General features: G+C 46.6%; 1 protein-coding gene across 3 annotated transcripts in view; it reads right to left on the bottom strand.

Annotated features, from left to right (window-relative positions):
- Window positions 1–20703, bottom strand: part of SGCZ (sarcoglycan zeta) — a 6780780-nt gene that overhangs the window by 3100447 nt on the left and 3659630 nt on the right. The window lies entirely within an intron of this gene.

Below are 20703 nucleotides of genomic sequence, written 5' to 3'. Positions count from 1 at the left end.
AAATCGTATAGGAAGGCTCATGTGAAACATAAGGTGAAAGTGCATGGAGCAAGATCAGAAGAGCAGCATGTATCATCTGCGCCACAGAGTTCCAATACGATTACTAGTCATTTTCCAACAACTAACACCCAACCTCAGTCCATCCTGCCTGCACCTGACCTTTCAAACTTTGTGGTGATGTGCAAATCCTCACACAGCTTGAGCAAGGTGGGAGGTGGCCCACTATACACTTTGGGCAAGGCTCTTTCAGAACACAGGGCCAATTGCAAACACTAGGAATACTTTGACGTGTTCATTTTATTTAGCCCATTCTTTAGAAAAAAAAACACACACAAAAATACAAAACATAAAATGCTAATAAAAACAAATGTTCTTTTTTAACCTTTTGTCATATATGTGAATCATAGTGTTTTTTCCCTTCCCAGCGCCTATCTCTTTTTTCATTATCTGTGCGTATTTATTCATGGGTGCCAGCTTTTGCTTTTCGCAATGGGGGAAAAGTACCGATCATTTTCTTACCTTTTCAGTGCTGCTTAAATGTGGTCAGTTGGGGTTGTACAATGTATCACAACAGTCACCAAGAGATGGTCATAAAACAAGGGTCTTGTAGCATGATGTTTAACCGAAGTGAGAGATCCACAGGAAATAATTTAATCTCACTGCTCATTGATTAAAATACTTTGTGAGTTATCAATGTTTGCTATATTTTATACATAGCAATACCACTGTCAAAACAGGTCAAAATGTGTTTGTGATTGATGAACATCTTTGAGTGATGGGTTGCAAGTGTTTAAAATATTGATTGGCCATGCCTAAAGTACATGGTCGAAAGCCATGGCTAGTGGTCTGGTTGAGTTCTAAAATGGACAAGGTCATGCCAACCGGACATGGCCGAAGGCTATAGCTTGTGGTCTGGTACTGTTCTAAAATATACAGTGGGCACGGCAATAGGCGATGGCCATGGGCCATGTGCTGAACAAATCTATGTAATAACAAAACCCTCGAAATTCAAGGGAAGACATTTTGTTGCAGGGACATTAAGGAGAGCAAGACTTTGTAAAAAAAAACCTTAGGAAAAAATGGTAGAAACTTCAGTTGCATGGGCGCTAAGGTGAGAACTTAATGCACCAAAACCCCTGATATTCAGCTAAAGCCAACTTAAATTTTTACACCCTGCTGCAAAGCCTATTACAACAATGATGACATCACAGATCACTTCACTGATGAAATCCCTAATTACATTTCATCAGTAACCAGCATCAAGGATGGCCTTCAGCCATGGTCAGTGTGCTTGGCCACATTTATTTTGACACATTAATGGTTATTAATCATGGCCTTCATTCATGTCACTGGCCACATGATTCACCCATGTGCACTGTATATTTTTTAAAACACTAACAGGCCAACAGCCACAGAGTGTGGCCTTCACCAGTGACTACAGCTTTCAACATTCAGCTGTGTCTACTGTTTATTATGTACACTAATCAGCCTCTAGCCATGGGCTTTAATACAATAATGGCCAGAGGCCACATTCTTTGGCAGTGACCACCATATATTCTGATATATAAATGGGCCACTAGCCATGGCCATTGACCATGAGCAGTGTGTACATCATTTTGCCATATCCACTGTATATTCTAAAATACTAACATACCATAAGCAATGGACTTTGGATGTGCCCACTGTGTATTATACAACACTAACCCGCCCTTATTTATGGCCTTCAGCCATGCCCACTGTATATTGTATACACTAACCAGCCTCTAGCCATGGTCTTCAACACAATACTGGCCAGTGGCCGTGGCCTGTGGCTATGCTGACTGTATAGTCTAACTTATGGCTTAGCTATGGCCACTGACGACATCTTTCAACCTTTCCCATTGTATATTTTAAATAGTAATGAGCACTAGGGGTGGCCTTTAAACATGTGCATTGGTATTTTGCAACACTAACTGACTACTAGCTATGGTGTTTGGTGATGGCCAGTGACCGTCACCTTCGTCATAGCTAAGTCAATGGCCTAAATTGTTTCATGAGCTAACCTATGAATCACGCAATCTCTAATGCTATTATTGATGTAATCTATTATATACTGTAACGGTCACCTGGCTCCCACAGAGGCGCTGGTCTGGTCTGGGTTGCTGTGGCATCTTCAAGCGTGATGCGCAGAAGTCGGACCACCGATTGAACAGGACCCCCAAATCTTGCTTGTCTGGCCCGTAGGAATATCCTTCTGCAGATGAGAAAGGGGATTAACTGTCCGCTGAATAGTGTGCTTGCTCCCCCCTTTCCCCCTTCGTTCTTCTCTGACTTCCTCCAAAACCCCCGGTTTAAGCTCACCTTATGGTTTGGAAGGATGAACTCTCCATCCTGCTTCTGGTGCAGGGGCGCGCGTTCGTCCAGTTACTTCACTGGTTTTCAGAATGGCGCTGGCAAATCCACTTGACTTTTCTGAGCGATACGCCGTAAGTATGACGATGCAAAAGTTCAAGTGTGAGCCTCCTTTTATGTTGTTTTCCCTAACCTGTGCTCTGTCCTTTATTTCAGGTGCGTAACAAAGGCGATGCGTTGAGGGGTTAAATTGCCGGTGGTAAAATCAGGTGAGTTAGTGATGAGGGCGACCCCTCTAAATGTCTTTATAATTCCCCAGTAATGTCTTTTGTCCTTTCCCCATAGGGGCCGGGTGCGGTACCTGCCAAAGATGCGGCGACGACCCGAGATGTGGAATGGTTCACCAAGAAATGCTGGTAAGTAATATGGCTGGAAATTCGGCTTTCCTCTTGTGTTCCCTTGCTCACCTTTTGTCTCTTCTTCTCTCTCCTAGGTGCAGAGATGTGGCGACCGGTGCTGAGAGCCACGATGGAGCCGGGCGGCGTCTCGGGAACAGGTGAGTGAAGCGCGGCGCTGCAGTGAGCAACGTGGTGCTTTTAAATGGAAGTCTTCCTTCAGGAATGCTGGCGTGAAGATTCCGGATGCAGGTAAGAAGGTTGAATAAGTTCTTGGTTCTCACCTTTCTCTTCTCTTCTTTCCTTGCAGGTGTTCCAGGTTCGAGGCGTGCGTGGCTGGAGTCCAGGTGCAGGAGCAGACACGGTGAGCGTTCAGCTGCTGGGATGCAGAACAACGCGAAGCACGTGTGGCTGTCCGGGCGTGGCTTAAATAGCCTTGGAAGAAGTTCCAGGTGAGTATTCTTCCACAGCCCCACCCAAGTAACAAAATAGTTCCTTTCGAAAAATAATCCCTCCTAAGCCTCATTTGGCTTGGTTCTTCATGCAGCATGGTCTGCATCAGGTGAGTGTGCAGCATGGTCTGCTTCAGGTAAGTGCACCAAACACTTCCCCTTATGAGCCTGGCGCCTAAGGCGCCAGGACTGATGTCCAACATGAGCCTGGTGCCAACGGCGCCAGGACAGAGTCCAAAGAGCCCCTATAAAGGGCCGCTGGGCTTTTACCCGGGGGCGTGATGCCTGCTCCCGGGGGTGCTGGGCCTGGCCTGGTGCTCCAGGGGTAGGCATCATGACATATACAATTTAATTAGCATTGCCACCAGTGATGTCATCAGGGATGCAATTTGTGATGTTATCAGTGCTGTGATATATGATGACATCATTGTGGTCATAGGCTGTGCAACGGGGCCGTAAAGTTAAGGTGGCTTTAGCTGAATTTCAGGGGATTTTGTTGTGTCAAGTTCTCACCTTAAATTCCCTGCAACTGACGTTTTTTCCTAGAAAAAAAAATATATGTATATTTATCACCTACATACTTTCATACATATTAAACTAATGCATGCCTGTATTCATAAACACATGTTGACTAGAACATTATCAATTCCAATATTCTGAGAATATTCAATGGTGTAAAGATATGTAAGCACACTTACACACTATCAAACTCAATATGGTGATTTCTTGAAATATTAAATTTTCTGTTACAAGTACGAAAATACTTGGGAGGCTGTTCCAGAAGGAGGCCCCAGCCGAAGAAAGAGATCTACCTTCAACTCATTGCTTGGAGAAGCGGCTGACCCGAGGGGAGAAGGAAGATATTTAGGAAGAGAGAGTTGAAAGTATTGAGGCCCCAGAAGGCCTTGTGGAAAATGCAGAGGGTTTTGAACTCAATCCTCGCAGCCACTGGAAGCCAGTGCAGAGATTTCAGTCCTGGAGAGATACGATCCCTGGGCTTGAGTCCAAGGACAAGTCTGGCAGTCCTGTTCAGGATGATTTGCAGAGGGTGGAGAGTAGAAGCAGGCAGATTTAGAAAGTGGCTGTTGCAATAGTCCAGCCTAGAGAGAACCAGAGCTCTGGAGACAGCGAGCTTCAGGGGGAAGGAGAGGAAAGGAAGAATACCTGTGAGGAGGTGTAGCTGGTAGTCTGACTTCTTAGCGACGTCGGAGATGTGAGGAGAGAAGGAGAGTGTGGAGTTGAAGATGACCCTGAGGTTTTTAGCCTCACAGGTGGAAGCAGGAAGAGGGCCAAGAGAGGCCAGTCAGAGAGTGACAGGAAAGGAGGGTGTGAGTGTGCCGATGAGGAGAATATTGGTCTTACTGGCATTAAGGCAGAGATCATTGGTGGCACACCACTCCTGGATGGCGGGCAGACAGACAGAGATGAGAGAGGGGGAAGAGGTGGCTGAGAGTAGCCTGAAAAGGAGTTCAGTGTCATCCGCATACTACTGGAAGTTGGGGCAGAGTGCTGCAATGCAGTGGGCAAGAAGTGCCAGGTATTGGTTGAACAGGCAGTGAGAGAGGTTAGACCTCTGGGGGACACCACAGGAAGAGATAGGGATAGAGGAGAGGAAGGACTCACGTTGAACCTGGGAGTCTCAATCAGAGAGGAAAGAAGTCATGCACGCCAGGGCCTGACCGATGATCCCCAGGTTATCACGGAGACGGTTGAGCAGGATGTCCTGGTTGACCATGTCAAAGGCAGAAGAGAGATCAAGTAAGATGAGGACACAGACAGTGTTGGAATCAAGGTTGGACAGTAGGTCTTCCCGGATGTTCAGGAGAGCAGTTTCCAAGCTTCTGGCAGTTCTGAAGCCAGACTGATGATCATGGAGACAACCAGCAGATTCAGTGTGAAGATTGAGCTGGGAGACATCCAGCTTTTCAAGAGTTTTCCCAGGAAAGGAGTGATGGATATTGGGCGATAGTTAGCCGGGCAGGATGTGTCAGCAAAGAGTTTCTTAAGAAGAGGGTGCACAAGGGAGTGCTTTGGGGGGGTGGGGAAGAGTCCAGTAGCAAAGGAGTGGTTGCAGAAGTTGGCCGGAGCAGGAGCCAGGGAGTCAATGTGGTCCTTGATGGTTTTGGAGGAACAGGGATGAACCTGTTTTGACAAGACCTTCATAGATCGGACTTGTCTAGAAACCTTGTCTGGGGAGAACCGGAGAAAGGCAAAGAAGGAGGGAGGAGAGGTGGCCGAAGGAGGGCCAGAGGAAGAGCAGGGAGTAGATGGGGGAAGGGTAGAGGAGGAGAGAGAGGACAGGATGTCCTGAGTTTTAGAGATGAAATGAGAAGCCAGCCCCATGCAGAGGGCCTGGAAAGGGACAGGAGAGGTTGAGACTGCAGCAGGATTGGCCAGTTGCTTGCACATTTTAAAGAGTTCAGCCGAGTTGTTTGATGGGCGCAGACACGTGGGCTTGGATGTGAGCTCTCTTCTTGGTGAGGACAGAGAGCCCGTACTGCCTTAGGAGCAGGCGACAGGCCAGTTTGTCAGAGGATGTACATGAAGCACACAACATATAAAAATTTTGCTGACATAAAATTAAACTTAACTACTATAAGTAAGCACCTTCCAAGAGACAATAAATACATTTCACCTTTGTGTTGTAAATCCACAATCACATTGACATGTTTCTATATAACTTCTTAACTAATTGTTTTGTGGCCTTTGAAATGCTCAGCATACATTTAATTCGTTTTTAACAGTTTTTAACAGAGCACTTAGTGAACCACTTCTGTTTACAATCTACTGCCAAGAGATTTAAAGGGTTGTTCGACCTTTTTGACAAAGGACTCTCCTTCCATTGTTGCTAAACTTGTGAATCACAGCAATACGATTATTTTCAGGCCTGTGCATACAGACCCAGGTCCACTCTCTCTGTAATTCGGGCTTGTTTTATACCAAGGACTTTATTTCTGAAACGTTGCAGCTTTGCATGGTTTTAATTAGGGTACACAAGAGCCCTAGTGCAGGTATGTATTATTTGAATGCAAATATGTGCCAGGGCAATGTTTTCCCTAGTGCTAAAACCAGTCTGTATTGGGACTAAACAACTGAACAGTGTGGTGACCGATGAAGTTTGTGATCGATTACAATATCCTGGATCAAGCCACACTTGGCTTTGACCCAGGAGTACCATGTTAATTACCATAACATTCTAAGATCAGCTGTGCATGGGGAAAGATGGTGTTTTTACTGGCACACTTGTCTTATTGAGCCTGCCTGTGGCATTTGATAGTGTGGACTACTACATTCTTATGGACCACTTGGATATGATCGGCATAAAAGACACAGCTCTTTAATAGATAAGTTCCTATCTGTCTGATCAAATTCAGGAAGTTCTTTACTGCAGCAACTAAGACCTGGCTTGCAGATTTCCACATAGGCAATATCTGCCTTCTCTTCATTTTAAAATGAGCATGCACCCCTTGGCAGCTGTTATTCCACACAGTGGGATATATTTACTGAACTATGCAGATGATACTAAAATGTTTGGAGACAGGAATAATTCTCCATGTTCCTTAGGAGAGTGTCTGTCTTTCATCAATAATTGAATGGACTAGGATTACCTAGGTAATATGGCAGCATTGGCTATGAATGCAGAGGTTTGGCTAGAAAGCTTTGGTTATTGCACTACTCCTCCATCTATTAGAAACTGGAGCCTCACAATGGATTCTAGTCTCTCACTTGATGCCCAGATATCTACAGTGGGAAGACTTTTTTCTATCATCTGAGAAAGCTTAGATCACTTCAGTTTTCTTTCCTTTCCTTTTTATGTTCGTGACTTTTAACATGCTGTTCTCTTCAAGACTGGATTTTGACAGTATCACATATCTATGTCAGCAGTCATGATATGCTATGATATGATATAATATGATAGTTTATTCATATAGTGCCTATACACAATCTGTTTAAAAGCACTTCAAGGCAAGGGAGGGAACAAGGGAAAATACAATGACATTCTTACAGGCCATGAACAGTAAGTATGTGAAATTAGCTATTGTACTCAGCCTGATGACATTTCAGATAGTGCAAGAGCTAGACATAGATAAAGAAGGGAGGGGGTGAGTGGGAAGGAAATGGAAATAGACAGGTGACTACCGTACTGGGCCTGACAACATTTGTGGTAGAGCTGGAGAAAACAAAAGATGAGGCAGAGGAGTGCAGAAAGGGAGGGGAGGAACAAAACAAGCCACTATCATACTAGGCCTGACAATGTTTCAGATAGTGCTTGAGGAGGGGGCAGTAAGGGGATGGGGGAGTGACAGACGAGGTTGCTATCATACTAGGTCCAGGGACAATTCTGATAGTGTAAGTGTATAGAAGAAAGTAAGGGGAGGAGGGGAGGAGAAAGGAAAACAGAGAGCGGAGGGTAGGAGAGAACAGGGAGTAAGCAGTCAAAAAGAATGGAGAAGCAAGAGGGGAGAAAAGAGCAGCAAGCAGGAAGGCATCAGGTGGGCGGGGCATGCTAAGTGGTAAAAAAGAGTGGCATCCAAGAAGGCACCAGGTGGGTGGGGCTTAGGCCAGGTGACCTAGATCCACTTACACCTGCTCCCCAGCTGCAAAGGAAAAGAGGCTGGAGGGCTCCTTAAGTAGGGAAAAGAGCGGCAAGCTGAAGGCACCAGGTGGGGGGGCTTGCTAAGTGGTGAAAAAGAGCGGCAATCACGAAGGCACCAGTGGGCGGGGCTTAGGCCAGGTGACCTAGATCCACTCACACTTGCTCTCCAGCTGCAAAGGAAAATAGGCTTGAGGGCTCCTTAAGTAGGGAAAAGAGCAGCAAGCAGTAAGGCATCAGGTGGGCGGGGCTTGCTAAGTGGTGAAAAAGAGTGGCAACCAGGAAGGCACCAGGAGGGCAGGGCTTAGGCCAGGTGACCTAGATCCACTTACACCTGCTCCCCAGCTGCAAAGGAAAAGAGGCTGGAGGGCTCCTTAAGTAGGGAAAAAAGTGGCAAGCAGGAAGGCACCAGGTGGGTGGGGCTTGGTGAGTGGTGAAAAAGAGCGGCAACCAGGAAGGCACCAGATCCGTGGGGCTTAGGCCAGGTGACCTAGATCCACTTACACCTGCTCTCCAGCTGCAAAGGAAAAGAGGCTGGAGGGCTCCTTAAGTAGGGAAAAAAGTGGCAAGCAGGAAGGCACCAGGTGGGCGGGGCTTGGTAAATGGTGAAAAAGAGTGTCAACCAGGAAGGCATCAGGTGGGCGGGCTTAGGCCAGGTGACCTAGATCCACTTACACCTGCTTCCCAGCTGCAAAGGAAAAGAGGCTGGAGGGCTCCTTAAGTAGGGAAAAGAGCAGCAAGCAGGAAGGCACTAGGTGAGCCTGCCTTGCTAAGTGGTGAAAAAGAGCAGCAACCAGGAAGGCACCAGGTGGGCGGGGCTTAGGCCAGGTGACCTAGATCCACTTACACCTGCTCCCGAGCTGCAAATGAAAAGAGGCTGGAGGACTCCTTAAGTAGGGAAAAGAGCAGCAAGCAGGAAGGCACCAGGTGGGCAGGGCTTGCTAAGTGATGAAAAAAGCGGTAATCAGGAAGGCACCAGGTGGGCAGGGCTTAGGCCAGGTGACATTGATCCACTTACACCTTGAAGTGGGAGAATGGAAGACCAGGCTCCCGTCCTTCACCTCTCGCGCTTGGCCTAGAGGGTCACGGCCCAGACACCCGCCGCGGGAAGAGTTTGTCCATTTACCAGACGACCAGGTACCCTGGTACAGGAACATACGGATGTGTCCACCTGCCTGCCCAGCAGCCCGCACTGGCCATGCCGACACCTGCGGCTCGGATCAGCTAGACTAAAAACCACACGTCGTTAGAGATGCCATGACGACCTAGACAACGGGAAGCACATCTGAACAAGTATACACACTTAACATTTCCACACCAATTTACACGAAGAACATACTCAGTGCTCTGACGTAGGCGACAGGCATATTCACGGACGTGCATCTTTATTATTTTTACATAGGCTTTCAGAATGCAGAAACGCAAGATGCATCATGAACTCATCTATAACGCTTGCTCACGCTTCCCTTGAAACCCGTTACCACCATGAGAGGTATAATGGAAACACGATACTGGTCATGGAAATGTATGCTACTATAATCTAAAGCACCTATGCACCAAACAGACTACTTAAGCACCAGGCCCGAGTAGGCCTCAAACAAGAGCTCCCGTGGACATTAACAAAGCAAGAGTCAGGTTGCTGATCCAGCAGAAAGAACCCGATGGAGCAACCAGCCAAGGTCGCAATGTTACAAGCCCACATCCAAGAACAAATCATCAAAGGCACGATGTTGCAACCTCGTACTCCGCGTACCAACGTTAAAGTCATATCTACAAATTAAACCAGACACACAGTGGAAAAGCAATATTAATTGTGCAGAATTCTGCCTCAAACACGGTCCCGCCTCACGTGACCAAGCCGAATCTGACGAGATGCCAAAACCCAGGAGAGAAAAGGCGTCTGGGTCCCTCACTACGAGACACAGGCCGAGACACTTGAAAGGCTCAATGGACACCTGCTACAGTGGGAGCGGTCAGCGGGAGCGATCAGCCTTCCACCTATGAATAAATCCTCACATTGTCTGCACGTACCCATATTGAAACATTGTTGCAAACACAGGTACACCGAGAGCTGGGAACAACGGTGGTCCCAGGCTGGGGAGCTCACGGATGCACCAATCAGAACATGGGGCTCTTATCTCAGACGTCAGTAACATTAGCCAATCCTCAGGAGCCTTCATGTAACAATTCTTATGTATCCAATTATAGGGACAACCCAGATATACCACCTGACTACACCTTGTCCACTAATATCATTCTCTATATGTGTACTATACTAACCCTACCACTCGAGCAACCAATTAAGAGTGGCGATAGGTTTTTTGTTAACTTTCTGAAGTGACGCAAGTAGCGCGTCATAATGCAGTAAAAAGGGCCTGCGAGCCCCACGATTATGTGTGTGTCAGGACGGACGCGTACGCTCCTTGACCCATCCCTGCCGTTTTGTATAAATAAACAGCAGAGTCGCCTTGCTCCTTGTGTGCGTCTCATACTCTATCTCATCTGGGATATACGGGAGGAGTTGGGGCCTCCCTGCCCGGAGGTCTGCGGACGGCCCGGCCGACCCCGGCAGAATTTCCCCCCCCCGACAAGTTGGAGGCACTGCTGAGATCTGTTTAAGATCAACTTTTATTTTTAGTTTTTCCAGGCACTCCCGTTGCGAGGAGGCCCGGCGGCGCGGCCCCCTCTGCCGTTGCCCCCTTCTGAGGACTACAGGACCATCGCGGAGCCGCGAGAAGACCGGACAGCGCAATCCGGATATTGGCCCTCGGGAGCCGGTTGAGAAGTATCCCGCCCGCGGTCGGCGAGTGTCCAGACGTGGTCCAGACGAGGGGAGGTGGCGAGCCGCTTGGAGGGTGCACGCAGTCGAGCGGCCCTGCATCGAGAGAACTTGGTGAGCATGACACGCACAACAAGCAATGCGAAATTGTGAGGGAGGGGGAGGAAGTAAATAAGGGAGGGGGGAGGTATTGTAGAGATGTGCGGCGAAGGTTTAACTGAGTGTTGCTAATGGAATGAATGATAGGAAAACGAGTGCGAGAACAGTCGGCTAACGTTACGCGAAAGAGGGGGGCGGGGCACGAAAACATCACGTGCAGCCGCTCGTAACAGCCAGCTAACGTTACGCGAAAGAGGGGGGCGGGGCACGAAAACATCACGTGCAGCCGCTCGTAAGACCCTGATGGTCTAAATTGCGACTAAGTGTGAGGGTGGGTGTGTGGTTTCCTACGACTTGACATTTATTGATCAATGAGTAGATGAGGTTCCCTATTGTTCGAGCAAGAAACTCGATAGGTAGATGACGTTTCCCTGTGGGCGGTAGCTAGTTACATAGTTGCCCAAAACGGAAGATAATTGGCTGGTTAAGCCCTCCTGTTAAGGGGCGTATCACACGCGAGGCGACGCAGCGTGCGCAGTCCGGTTATATTATTGATGAGATTACCTTGTTCCAGGAGAGACAGGAAGACAGCTGTAGGGTTAGCGGGGTAGATTGCAAGTGTATTTTGAACTTAAAAAACATAACAAGAATATACCAGTAGCTCGAAGAAATCGGTGACGTCACCAGTAGGGATTTAATAGGATATCGCGAGCACAAGGAATTTTGGGTTTGAGAGTGGTGGGGAAGAGAAGCATGATAAAGGAGCTGGTACGGAGATAAACTATAAACCAGTGGATCGAAAACAAGGGGAAAGGGGCGTGGCTGCGCACGGAGAACGCCGGCCATGGCAAGTGTAAACGGGGGAGGAGAACGGAGAAACAGGACGACTGTATAAGATCATCGTAAGGGGTACGCAGCCGCAGGGGGCTGCGTGCGCTTCGGCCGCAGGGGGCCGTAGGGGAAGGAATATAATATAACATCATATTTATTATTATTGCATAATTTGTCAAAAGGATTGTCGAAAGTCCCCACATTTGCGGGGCGAGGTAAGCAATACAAGGTTGTATATCGTAAACTGCTAGTAAGGGGAAGGGTAACAAGGGGAGTGAATTTATGTCATACGGGAGAGGGTCGGGAGGGTGGGGGAACACCCTCACTACCCCACTACAGCACATATGCACCACACTGCCACCACATAGGGAGAACTTAATTAAGTACAGCATAGAGTGGACCCAGGGGACAGATAACAAAATGTTAACACCATGGCCGCCTAATGGTAGTTTCGATCCATATGCCCAACATTCACTACTGAACCATCTGCACAATACATACAAGGGGAAGAAGTTGGCAAACCATGTGGAGGTGTTTAACTTATGGAGGATGTTCCAGGGGTCTCGACCAGGACCAAATTGAATGTTCACTATGGGGGAAACACCGGAAGAAAAGGAGATTAAGAAAGAAGGAACGGGTGGGGAAAAGGAGTGCGAAAGCACAAAGAATACGGGGAACGAAAGACAGGGAGGAGAAAAGATTGATAAATCAGACGACATAAAAAAGGAACCGAGCAATGGGATACCCATAACACCGGGAGTGAAAACAGAGGGAGGAGGGTTGTACCCTTTAAGAGAATTAGGAGAAATAGCAGGACAGTTAAGGGCGGCTGAAGGATACTCAAACCCGGCATACAGCCCTCCACCATATGTGGCTCATGGGAAGATACCAATGGGGGACAGGAGGATTAGAGAAGAGCAGACTGTAGAGATAGGAAACGATGAGTGGATAGCTGCACAGATATTGTTGAAATTACGAGGCTCACTAACTGGAGAAGAAAGGGAGGCGGTAAGGAGAACAAACGAGGATAGTGCCAGAGAGAGTGAAATGAGGGGAGAGGAGCTACTACGGCAGAAGGAAGAGATTTTGGAGGAAAGATTAGCAGAACTAAGGGATGAGCAGAATGAACTGATCAAACAACTTGAGCGGGAGGAAAGAGAGAGAGTGAGGAAAAGGAAAGAAGGTAAGGACGAATTGGAAAAATTAAGGGAACAAAGTGAGGAACAAAAGAGAGAAGCTGAAAGGGTAAAAGGAGCAGCAGATAGGGTATCAAGAGTAGTGCTGAGAGAGAAGAAGAAGGAAGAAGAAGAAAAGGAAAAAGAAATGGAAATATGGAGGAGGAGGATAATATCAGAGGCAACTAAGAAATATGAAGAGGGGAAGGTAATAGAGAGTATAGTAGAAAAAGAAAGGGTGAAATGGGAAAGGAAGAAAGAGGATGAAAGGATATTGGAACAGATGAGCAACGAAGTAATGGAGGAGTTGAAAAGGAAAAGGGAGGAAAATAGTAGGGAAATGGAGGAGAGGAGTGAAGGAGGAAGAGAAGAGAGGGGTTGGGAGAGTGAAAGATGGGGAGATGTATATAAAAGTAGAGAGGTAGCAACAACATCAGCACAAAGGGGAACAGTTGGTAACAACGGAAAGGGAGAAAGAGACCTAATAGACTTAAAAACAGTAACAATGAAAGGAAAAAAGGCAGAGTGGGGGGTGCCATTTATGAATGATTTTTGTAGTGAGGAGGAAGGAGGAGTGGAGAAGGATGGAAGGAAGAGTGAAAGGGAAAGCTTAGATAAACTATACCTTACTAGAACAAACATAGATTCGCCCTGGATGAGTAGAAGATGGGAGGAGCTGGAGAGAAGTAAGGAGGAAGTGAAAAGAATAGGGGAAACACAAACCAATGAAACCACGCCACCCACATCACCATCGCACCCTCCCACGTCACGCCCTACATGTTCAACTACCGCGCGCTCTCTGCACAGAATAAAGCTTGCGCCCTTCATGAATGAACTTACACCGTATGCATGTCGGCTTAGGGACCTCCCTAGTCGCAGGCAAGACAGACAAATAAACATACCCATATTGAACACAGGAAATGATGAAAAAAGGGGAAAGGAAGAAGAGGGAGGTAGGAGCAGAGGTAGTAAGGAAGAATTTGGAGTAGTAAAAGAAATGGGGGAAGAGGAGGGGTGTGAAGACTCAACATTATGGAGCGTAAAGGGTGACACAAGACAGAATTTAATGCCACTGCTGGAGAGAGGAGGGGTTAGACCACAGTATGTACCTTGGAAACATACGGATAAGGAAAATATAAAATGTAGGCTCCCATCACTAAGTGGAGGTGCGGGTAAGTGGATATATGAAATGGAAAAACACACCGCAGGACAGAAACTAGCAGTAGGAGATGTGAAGGGCCTGTTAATATCAATATTAGGGGATAGAGCGGATGACATTTGGAAAAGAGCGGGATTCCATGGGGTAACAATAACGAACACATCGCATGATGGGGCACCATTTGCAAACTGCAGACATGCGCTATGGCAGGCACTGAGAGTGCAGTACCCAGACACATCAGACATAGGAGCCATTACTTCCCGTAAGATGGGTGAAAATGAGGATCCTGTTGATTATATCCAGGATGTTCAAGAGAAGTGGCGCATGGAAACTAGAGAACAATGGGACAAAACACCAGCCATATTTTATCATATACTAGTACAAGGGCTCCCAGAAGGAGTTCAAAAACAACTAAAGAAAGTAGTGGGGATGGAAGCAAAACCATGGCCCGAAATACAACTGACTATAGTACATCACTGCAGAACATGGCAAGGAAAAATGAAACAAAAGGAAGAGGATAGGAAAACAGAAGAGGCCAAATTAGTACAGAAAAAACTTACTAAATACACAATGGAAGGGGCACTAATAACTACGCCCACACCAATGGCCCAAAGCCCAACGCAAGTAGTGGCTGCACAAGATCCCGCACAAATAACGCCTCCACAAGGTGTAATACAGCAAGTGCCGCCTCTGCAATTACACGCACCAAACATGGGAGGAGGGTACCCAATGCAAGGAACTGGGTATTATAGTTATAACCGAGGGAGAGGAGGGTTTATGAGGGGGAGAGGATATGGATATAATACCCAACAACAGGCTGGGGGACTAAGAAATAACTACCCCACAGGGCAACCCGTATACCAGGACAACACAGGGAGCTTCCCATGGCAAAACAGGGAACCACCCGTGTGTTGGAGCTGCGGACTATTGGGACACATGTCACGTACATGTAGGGTCAGGCCAGGAACACCAGCATGGAATGAACAAGCACAACCCAGGACATTACAAGAACAGCAGGGCATACAACAACAGCAGACGTCACAAAAGGGGAGTGACCCACAACAACAAACAACACAACAGCCACAAACCTATTCACTGCCACAACAACAAATAACACAGTACCTGCCACCGCCACAACAACAAGTAGCGTTAATACAACCACCACCCCAAAATGAACGAACACAATTGGGTGGGGTGACGGTGTTGGGACACAACCCTTACACAGGGAATGGCCAATCATTGTACCCCCAATAGGCCAGCCCACAGACGGCCTTGGTGTGTCCCATCCTGTCAGTAACACCTAATAGTGCGGAGGAACCACGCATAGAGGTAACGATAGGTGACAAAAAATTATCATTTCTTGTTGACACCGGGGCAACCCGGTCTTGCATAAGGGAAGGTAAATTTAAGATGTCAGGCGAAGCCATGAACACCCAAGGATTTTCTGGGGCTAAAGGGTTGGTTCCATTTACTGATAATGTTCCCTTATCTATTGGAGATTATGATCTGTCAGTTCCACTCTTGTATTATAGTGCCTCACCAGTAAATATACTGGGGAGGGACATAATGAACAGGTTGAACATGACGATCTCCTTTACAGAGGATGGCATAATTTGCTCTACTCCAGGGATTAACATGCTCGCAGCACGACAGATTTTGCAAGCATACTGTGGACAGACAGCGATTAGGGCGGAGCCAGTAGATGGCGAGATATTCCAATATGGCACTGACATGGCATTTGCATGGATGCCAGGGATAGAAGGGAAAATATGGAGGAGACCAGCAGCCTATCTATTCCGACCAGAAACACCAGGTAATGAACTAGAAGGGAAGGTGTTTGTAGTGGACATTGAGAGCATTATTGCAACAGCTGATTATGTTGCTGTGCACGCCCAAGATAAAGAAGGGAGAGCATGGAGGGCAGTGATAGCACTAGCAGAAGGATGTAGGCTGACCCAGGTGTCAGATGAAGAGCTGTTCTCAGAAGAAAAGGAAGAAAATGAAATGGTGTTCATGATGAGTGTAGAAATATGGCTAAGAGTGGCTCACAAACAAGTAGCACAGAAAATTGCAATGGCACTTGAGGCACCCGCAGGCACCCCAGTCCCATTTTTTAAGGAGGATATGTCAAAGGTGCCCAAATCATTATGGACTATTAGCCCTTATGACGTGGGATGCATACAAAGCATAGGGGGTGTAAGGATAAAATTGAAAAAAGGTGCGATACTACCAAGAGTTAAACAGTACCCATTGTCAAAAGAGGCAGATGAGGGCATATTTGAAACCATAACGGCCCTTATAAACAATGGCATATTGGTCCCCTCAGAATCACCATGTAACACAGCTGTGTACCCGGTGCGCAAGGCTAAAGGGGGGTCTTGGCGCTTCATACAGGACCTCAGACCCTTGAACAACATAGTAGAAGCAGAGTATCCAGTAACAGCAAACCCGGCCACAATATTGTGTGGCATTCCAGCAGAAGCATCACGATTTACAGTGATTGACCTTAAAAATGCTTTCTTCTCAATACCATTACACCCAGACTCACAAGATTTGACAAGCTTCACTTACCGAAATACAAAGTGGAAACATACCAGATTACCACAGGGGTATTGTGAATCACCCTCAATTTTCAATAGAGTAATACAGATGGATTTGGGTAACGTTGAGGTGGAAAGCACAGTGTTACAGTATGTGGATGACATAATAATTTGCAGTACAAACGAAAGTAAATGTAGAGAGGACTCCTTAAAAATGTTGACGATACTGGCAGAAAAGGGGTACAAGGTAGACATGGAAAAGATACAATACTGTCAGGAACAGGTACTTTACATTGGTCAACTGATATCCCAACATGGAAGAAGGATTGCACCACAAAGAGCACAGGCCATCTCAAGCACTCCCGTGCCACAGACTGTGAGAGAACTGCAGCAATTTCTGGGGCTGTGCAACTACTGTAGAGCATGGGTATTTGATTACAGCTCATACATAGGACCCCTGCTTGAGGGTTTGAAGGAAGCAAATAAAGGGGAGAAAAAGTTGGGATGGACTATGGAAATGAGGGAGGCATTTGACGAATTAAAAGACGCGATATCAACTGCTCCAGTACTTGCATCCCCAGACTATGAGCGGCGCTTCTTTATATTTTCACATTGCGACTCAACAGTGATGAAAGCAGTATTGGCCCAAAAAACTAGCATGGGCTATAAACCAGTAGCATTTTACAGCGGTCACTTAGACCCTATAATGTTAGGCCACTTCTCTTGTGAACAAGGTCTTGCTGCAGCTGCTTTTGCAGTAGAAAAAGCATCAGCATTAACTATGGGGTGTCCAACTACACTATTTGTGGAACATGCACTATTTGCGATATTGAATAAACCTAAGTCCACGTTAACGACACAGAGGGCATCAGGTTATGAGATTATTTTGTCTAAAGCTGAACTGGCAATTGTTAGATGTAGCACGGTTAACCCTGCAAGGTTCCTAGCAGAAGTAATTGAAGAGGGAGATTACGCCCACGACTGCACCCAAGTAACTGAAATATACTCATGTACTAGGAAAGTTGAAGAAAACGCACTAGAGGGAGGTGAGCTTTTGTTTATTGATGGGTCATCAACTATTGATCAAGGAGATGGGATACGAAGGACTGGGGCAGCAGTAGTAAAAATGATGGAGGCGCCGGTGTGTGTGGCTATGAAGTGTGTACAATTACCACAGCACTACTCTGCTCAAGCGGCGGAACTCGTTGCACTAATATTGGCATTAAAGGAAAGTTTTAATAAAAGAGTAACTATATATTCCGACAGTGCATATGTTACATCCACTGTCCACTCAGGGCTATCAAAATGGAGAAGGAGAGGGTTTAGGAGAGCTGATGGCACTCCAGTACAACATGCCCTCTTGTTGGCTGAACTAATTGAAGTAATAAACGACCCCCAAGAACTAGCCCTAGTAAAATGCACCGCACACACCAATGGAGAAGACTACGTTTCAAAAGGAAATGCAGCAGCAGACGCACATGCGAAATATGCTGCATATTTTGGTGAGATATGGAACCCCACAGACTCACAGAGAGGGAGAGGGAGGGGAATAGCGAGGGAAATGTTAATAAGAGAAGGGTACACCCATCTCCCAGCAACACAGATTATGGAGCTACAAGCGGCTGCACCAATGGCCGAAAAAGAAGTATGGGTGAAAAGAGGATGCACAATGTCACCAACCGACGCACTATGGCGCCAGGGTGGCACTGGGAAAGTTGTAATACCGTTGGCACTGTTAAATACCGCCTTGAGCCAATTACATCACCCTGCCCATACAGGCAAGGAAATAATTGCAGCACGAATTAGAGAAGATTGGTTTTGTCCCGAGTTAACCTCCCATGTGTCAAATTTTATCAGCAATTGCCTCACATGTCAACAGTTTACGGCCGGTCATACTCTAAAAGTGATAAGAGGTACAATACCCCGGCCAGAAGGACCTTTTCGGCACCTTCACATTGACTATGTTGATATGATCAACATCTGTCAAGGCAATAGGTATATGATTGTAGTAGTATGTCCATTTTCTAGGTGGATTGAAGCAGGGCCCTGTTCACACCCTGATGCGTTTAGAGCAGCCAAATTCATAGTAAGGGAGGTCTTCCCCAGGTGGGGAGTGTGCGAGGTGTTAAGATCAGACAACGGCCCCCATTTCGCAAATGAAATGTTCCAGCATATTACATCCCTGCTGAACATTAAACACAAATTTGCATGTGCATACCACCCACAGGCTAATGGTGTATGTGAACGCCTGAATGGCCTGTTGAAGGAGGCAATTGCTAAAATACAACAAACAACAAAGAAAAGTTGGTTGTATTGCCTTCCGTTAGCATTGTTTGAACTTAGAAACAGGCCAGGGTCCGACCACCACCTCACCCCTCACGAAGTGGTTACTGGACGTCAAATGCGCCTTCCCCTAACACCAACGTCAAGGGCATTCACCGATAACGAAAGTTCAGCGAATGTGTTAGGAGATGAAATGTATCAATATGTGTCTTCTTTGATTACTAGTGTCGTGTTTGTGTCTCAACAGCTCGAGCGCACACGGGGCGGGTCTACCAGCAATCAAGAAAAAGACGAAAGTACGGAATTGGGAAAGGAGAACTCGTGCAAACTTGCCAAAGGTGACCACGTACTACTTCGCAATTTCAATAGAAGGTGGCACGAGAAGAGGTTCACTGGCCCCCATCTGGTAGAGGACGTATCAACAAGAGCAGTAAAACTAAAGGATAAGCGTGCCTGGAACCACCTACATGACGTAAAGATCTACAAACTGCAGACCCGCCCCAGCGCCAACGACAGGTCCGTTGGACGAACAGCAACAACATCGCCGACAGCGGAAGAAAGTTCCACCACAGACAACGACCCAATTGTTCCCTCGGAGACGATAACTGACGAAGAAAGGGGTGATCCCCATACTGCCCACCCCATGGTCACGCGCTCAAAGAGTAAAAATACTTCCGCCATCTGAGCGCAAAACCCCCCCCCCCATTGACTCCTAAGTACAGTTGTAACTAAAACTAAAGGACATTGCTTGCACCAATACACATGTAAACACGTGAATGTTCTTTTTTCTCTCGCACATACAGGAACTGCGTAATATTGTATTGTTAAGAAAAGCTAATTAACAAGTTCAGTGTACAGGCGTAGATGGTGCTGCCAGACGATAACTACCCAGAAGAATTGTCACACCAATTTGTATACGAAATAAAGAGGCCAACATACCTAAAAAGGAGAAGGGTACGTGTGTACTACACAGCCTTCCTCCTGGCCATAGAATATTACATGCCCCACTTCCGCCCATACTTGCCGGTCCTAAGAGACCCATCACTTAGAGTAGCGTGGGAGCAGCTCTTCGCCTGGGCACTGAATGACCACTTGATAGGGAGAGCTTAAAGGAAACAAAACTAACATTTAATAACGAGCACTTTTGAGAATTTTTAGGCGGGCAACTGTAACGTCGCAAGAATAAGCTGCCAGGACCGCAGCAAGGTAAGAGCAAAATGCCGGTGAAATTAGCATATGTAATAAAAATAATAGGGATTTTTATGATCACCGGGTTCTTGGCTGCCTCTGTCTGGCAGTACAGCTATGCTATTGATTTTATTGCTGCACCCAAACTTAATATACCCCCGTACCCTGCTGCAACAGGTGTTACGTCAGGTGGTAATCGTAATTTTGCACCCAAGCAAAATAGAGTTAAACGCAGCACGTACTCAGACAATAAAGGTATTGATAATTATGTACAAGATTCAGCACACGTCACAAACAACATATGGTACCAACACATGACCCGCATTGGTAAGCAGACAACTGAGGATAGCTGTTACGTTTGCTCATTAATACCATACGCCATGAGCGCTTCACGAACATTTGTTGCCACAGAAATAGATGAAAAAACAGCACAGTGCATAATATATTTGGCCCTGTTCCAAACGAAAGGAAGATTTCAAGGAACAGTAGTGCACATGACATGGAAAACACGAGACTCATACCCATATGAAAACAACTTCCTCAAGACCTATCTGAGTTATCACAAGACCAGTTTACATGCTGAAGCATTCAGGTACATAACAAGTGGCCCTGCAAAAGGAGAAACAAAGAAGGTAACACTGCAGTACCTACCATGTGATTGGTACGCAACTGAAGTAACGGTGTAAACAAGGATAAGAGCTGGTTTTCACTATTATGGTCATGGATGCCATCTTGGCTGTCAGATGGACTGAAAATAATAGTGGGATGTGCTATTTTGGCTGGAGCTACCCTGATCATAATTAGATTTTGGAAGGCCCGGAAAGCACGCACGACTGACGAGTTGCTGGAAATGGTGGGAATGCACCCCTTAATGCCA

This window comes from Ambystoma mexicanum, chromosome 6q (genome assembly GCF_040938575.1).
Source record: "Ambystoma mexicanum isolate Mex_15411 chromosome 6q, UKY_AmexF1_1, whole genome shotgun sequence".
Lineage (NCBI taxonomy): Eukaryota > Metazoa > Chordata > Amphibia > Caudata > Ambystomatidae > Ambystoma > Ambystoma mexicanum.
The sequence above is the reverse complement of the archived record's forward strand: the minus strand, read 5'-3'. Positions and strand labels throughout refer to the sequence as shown.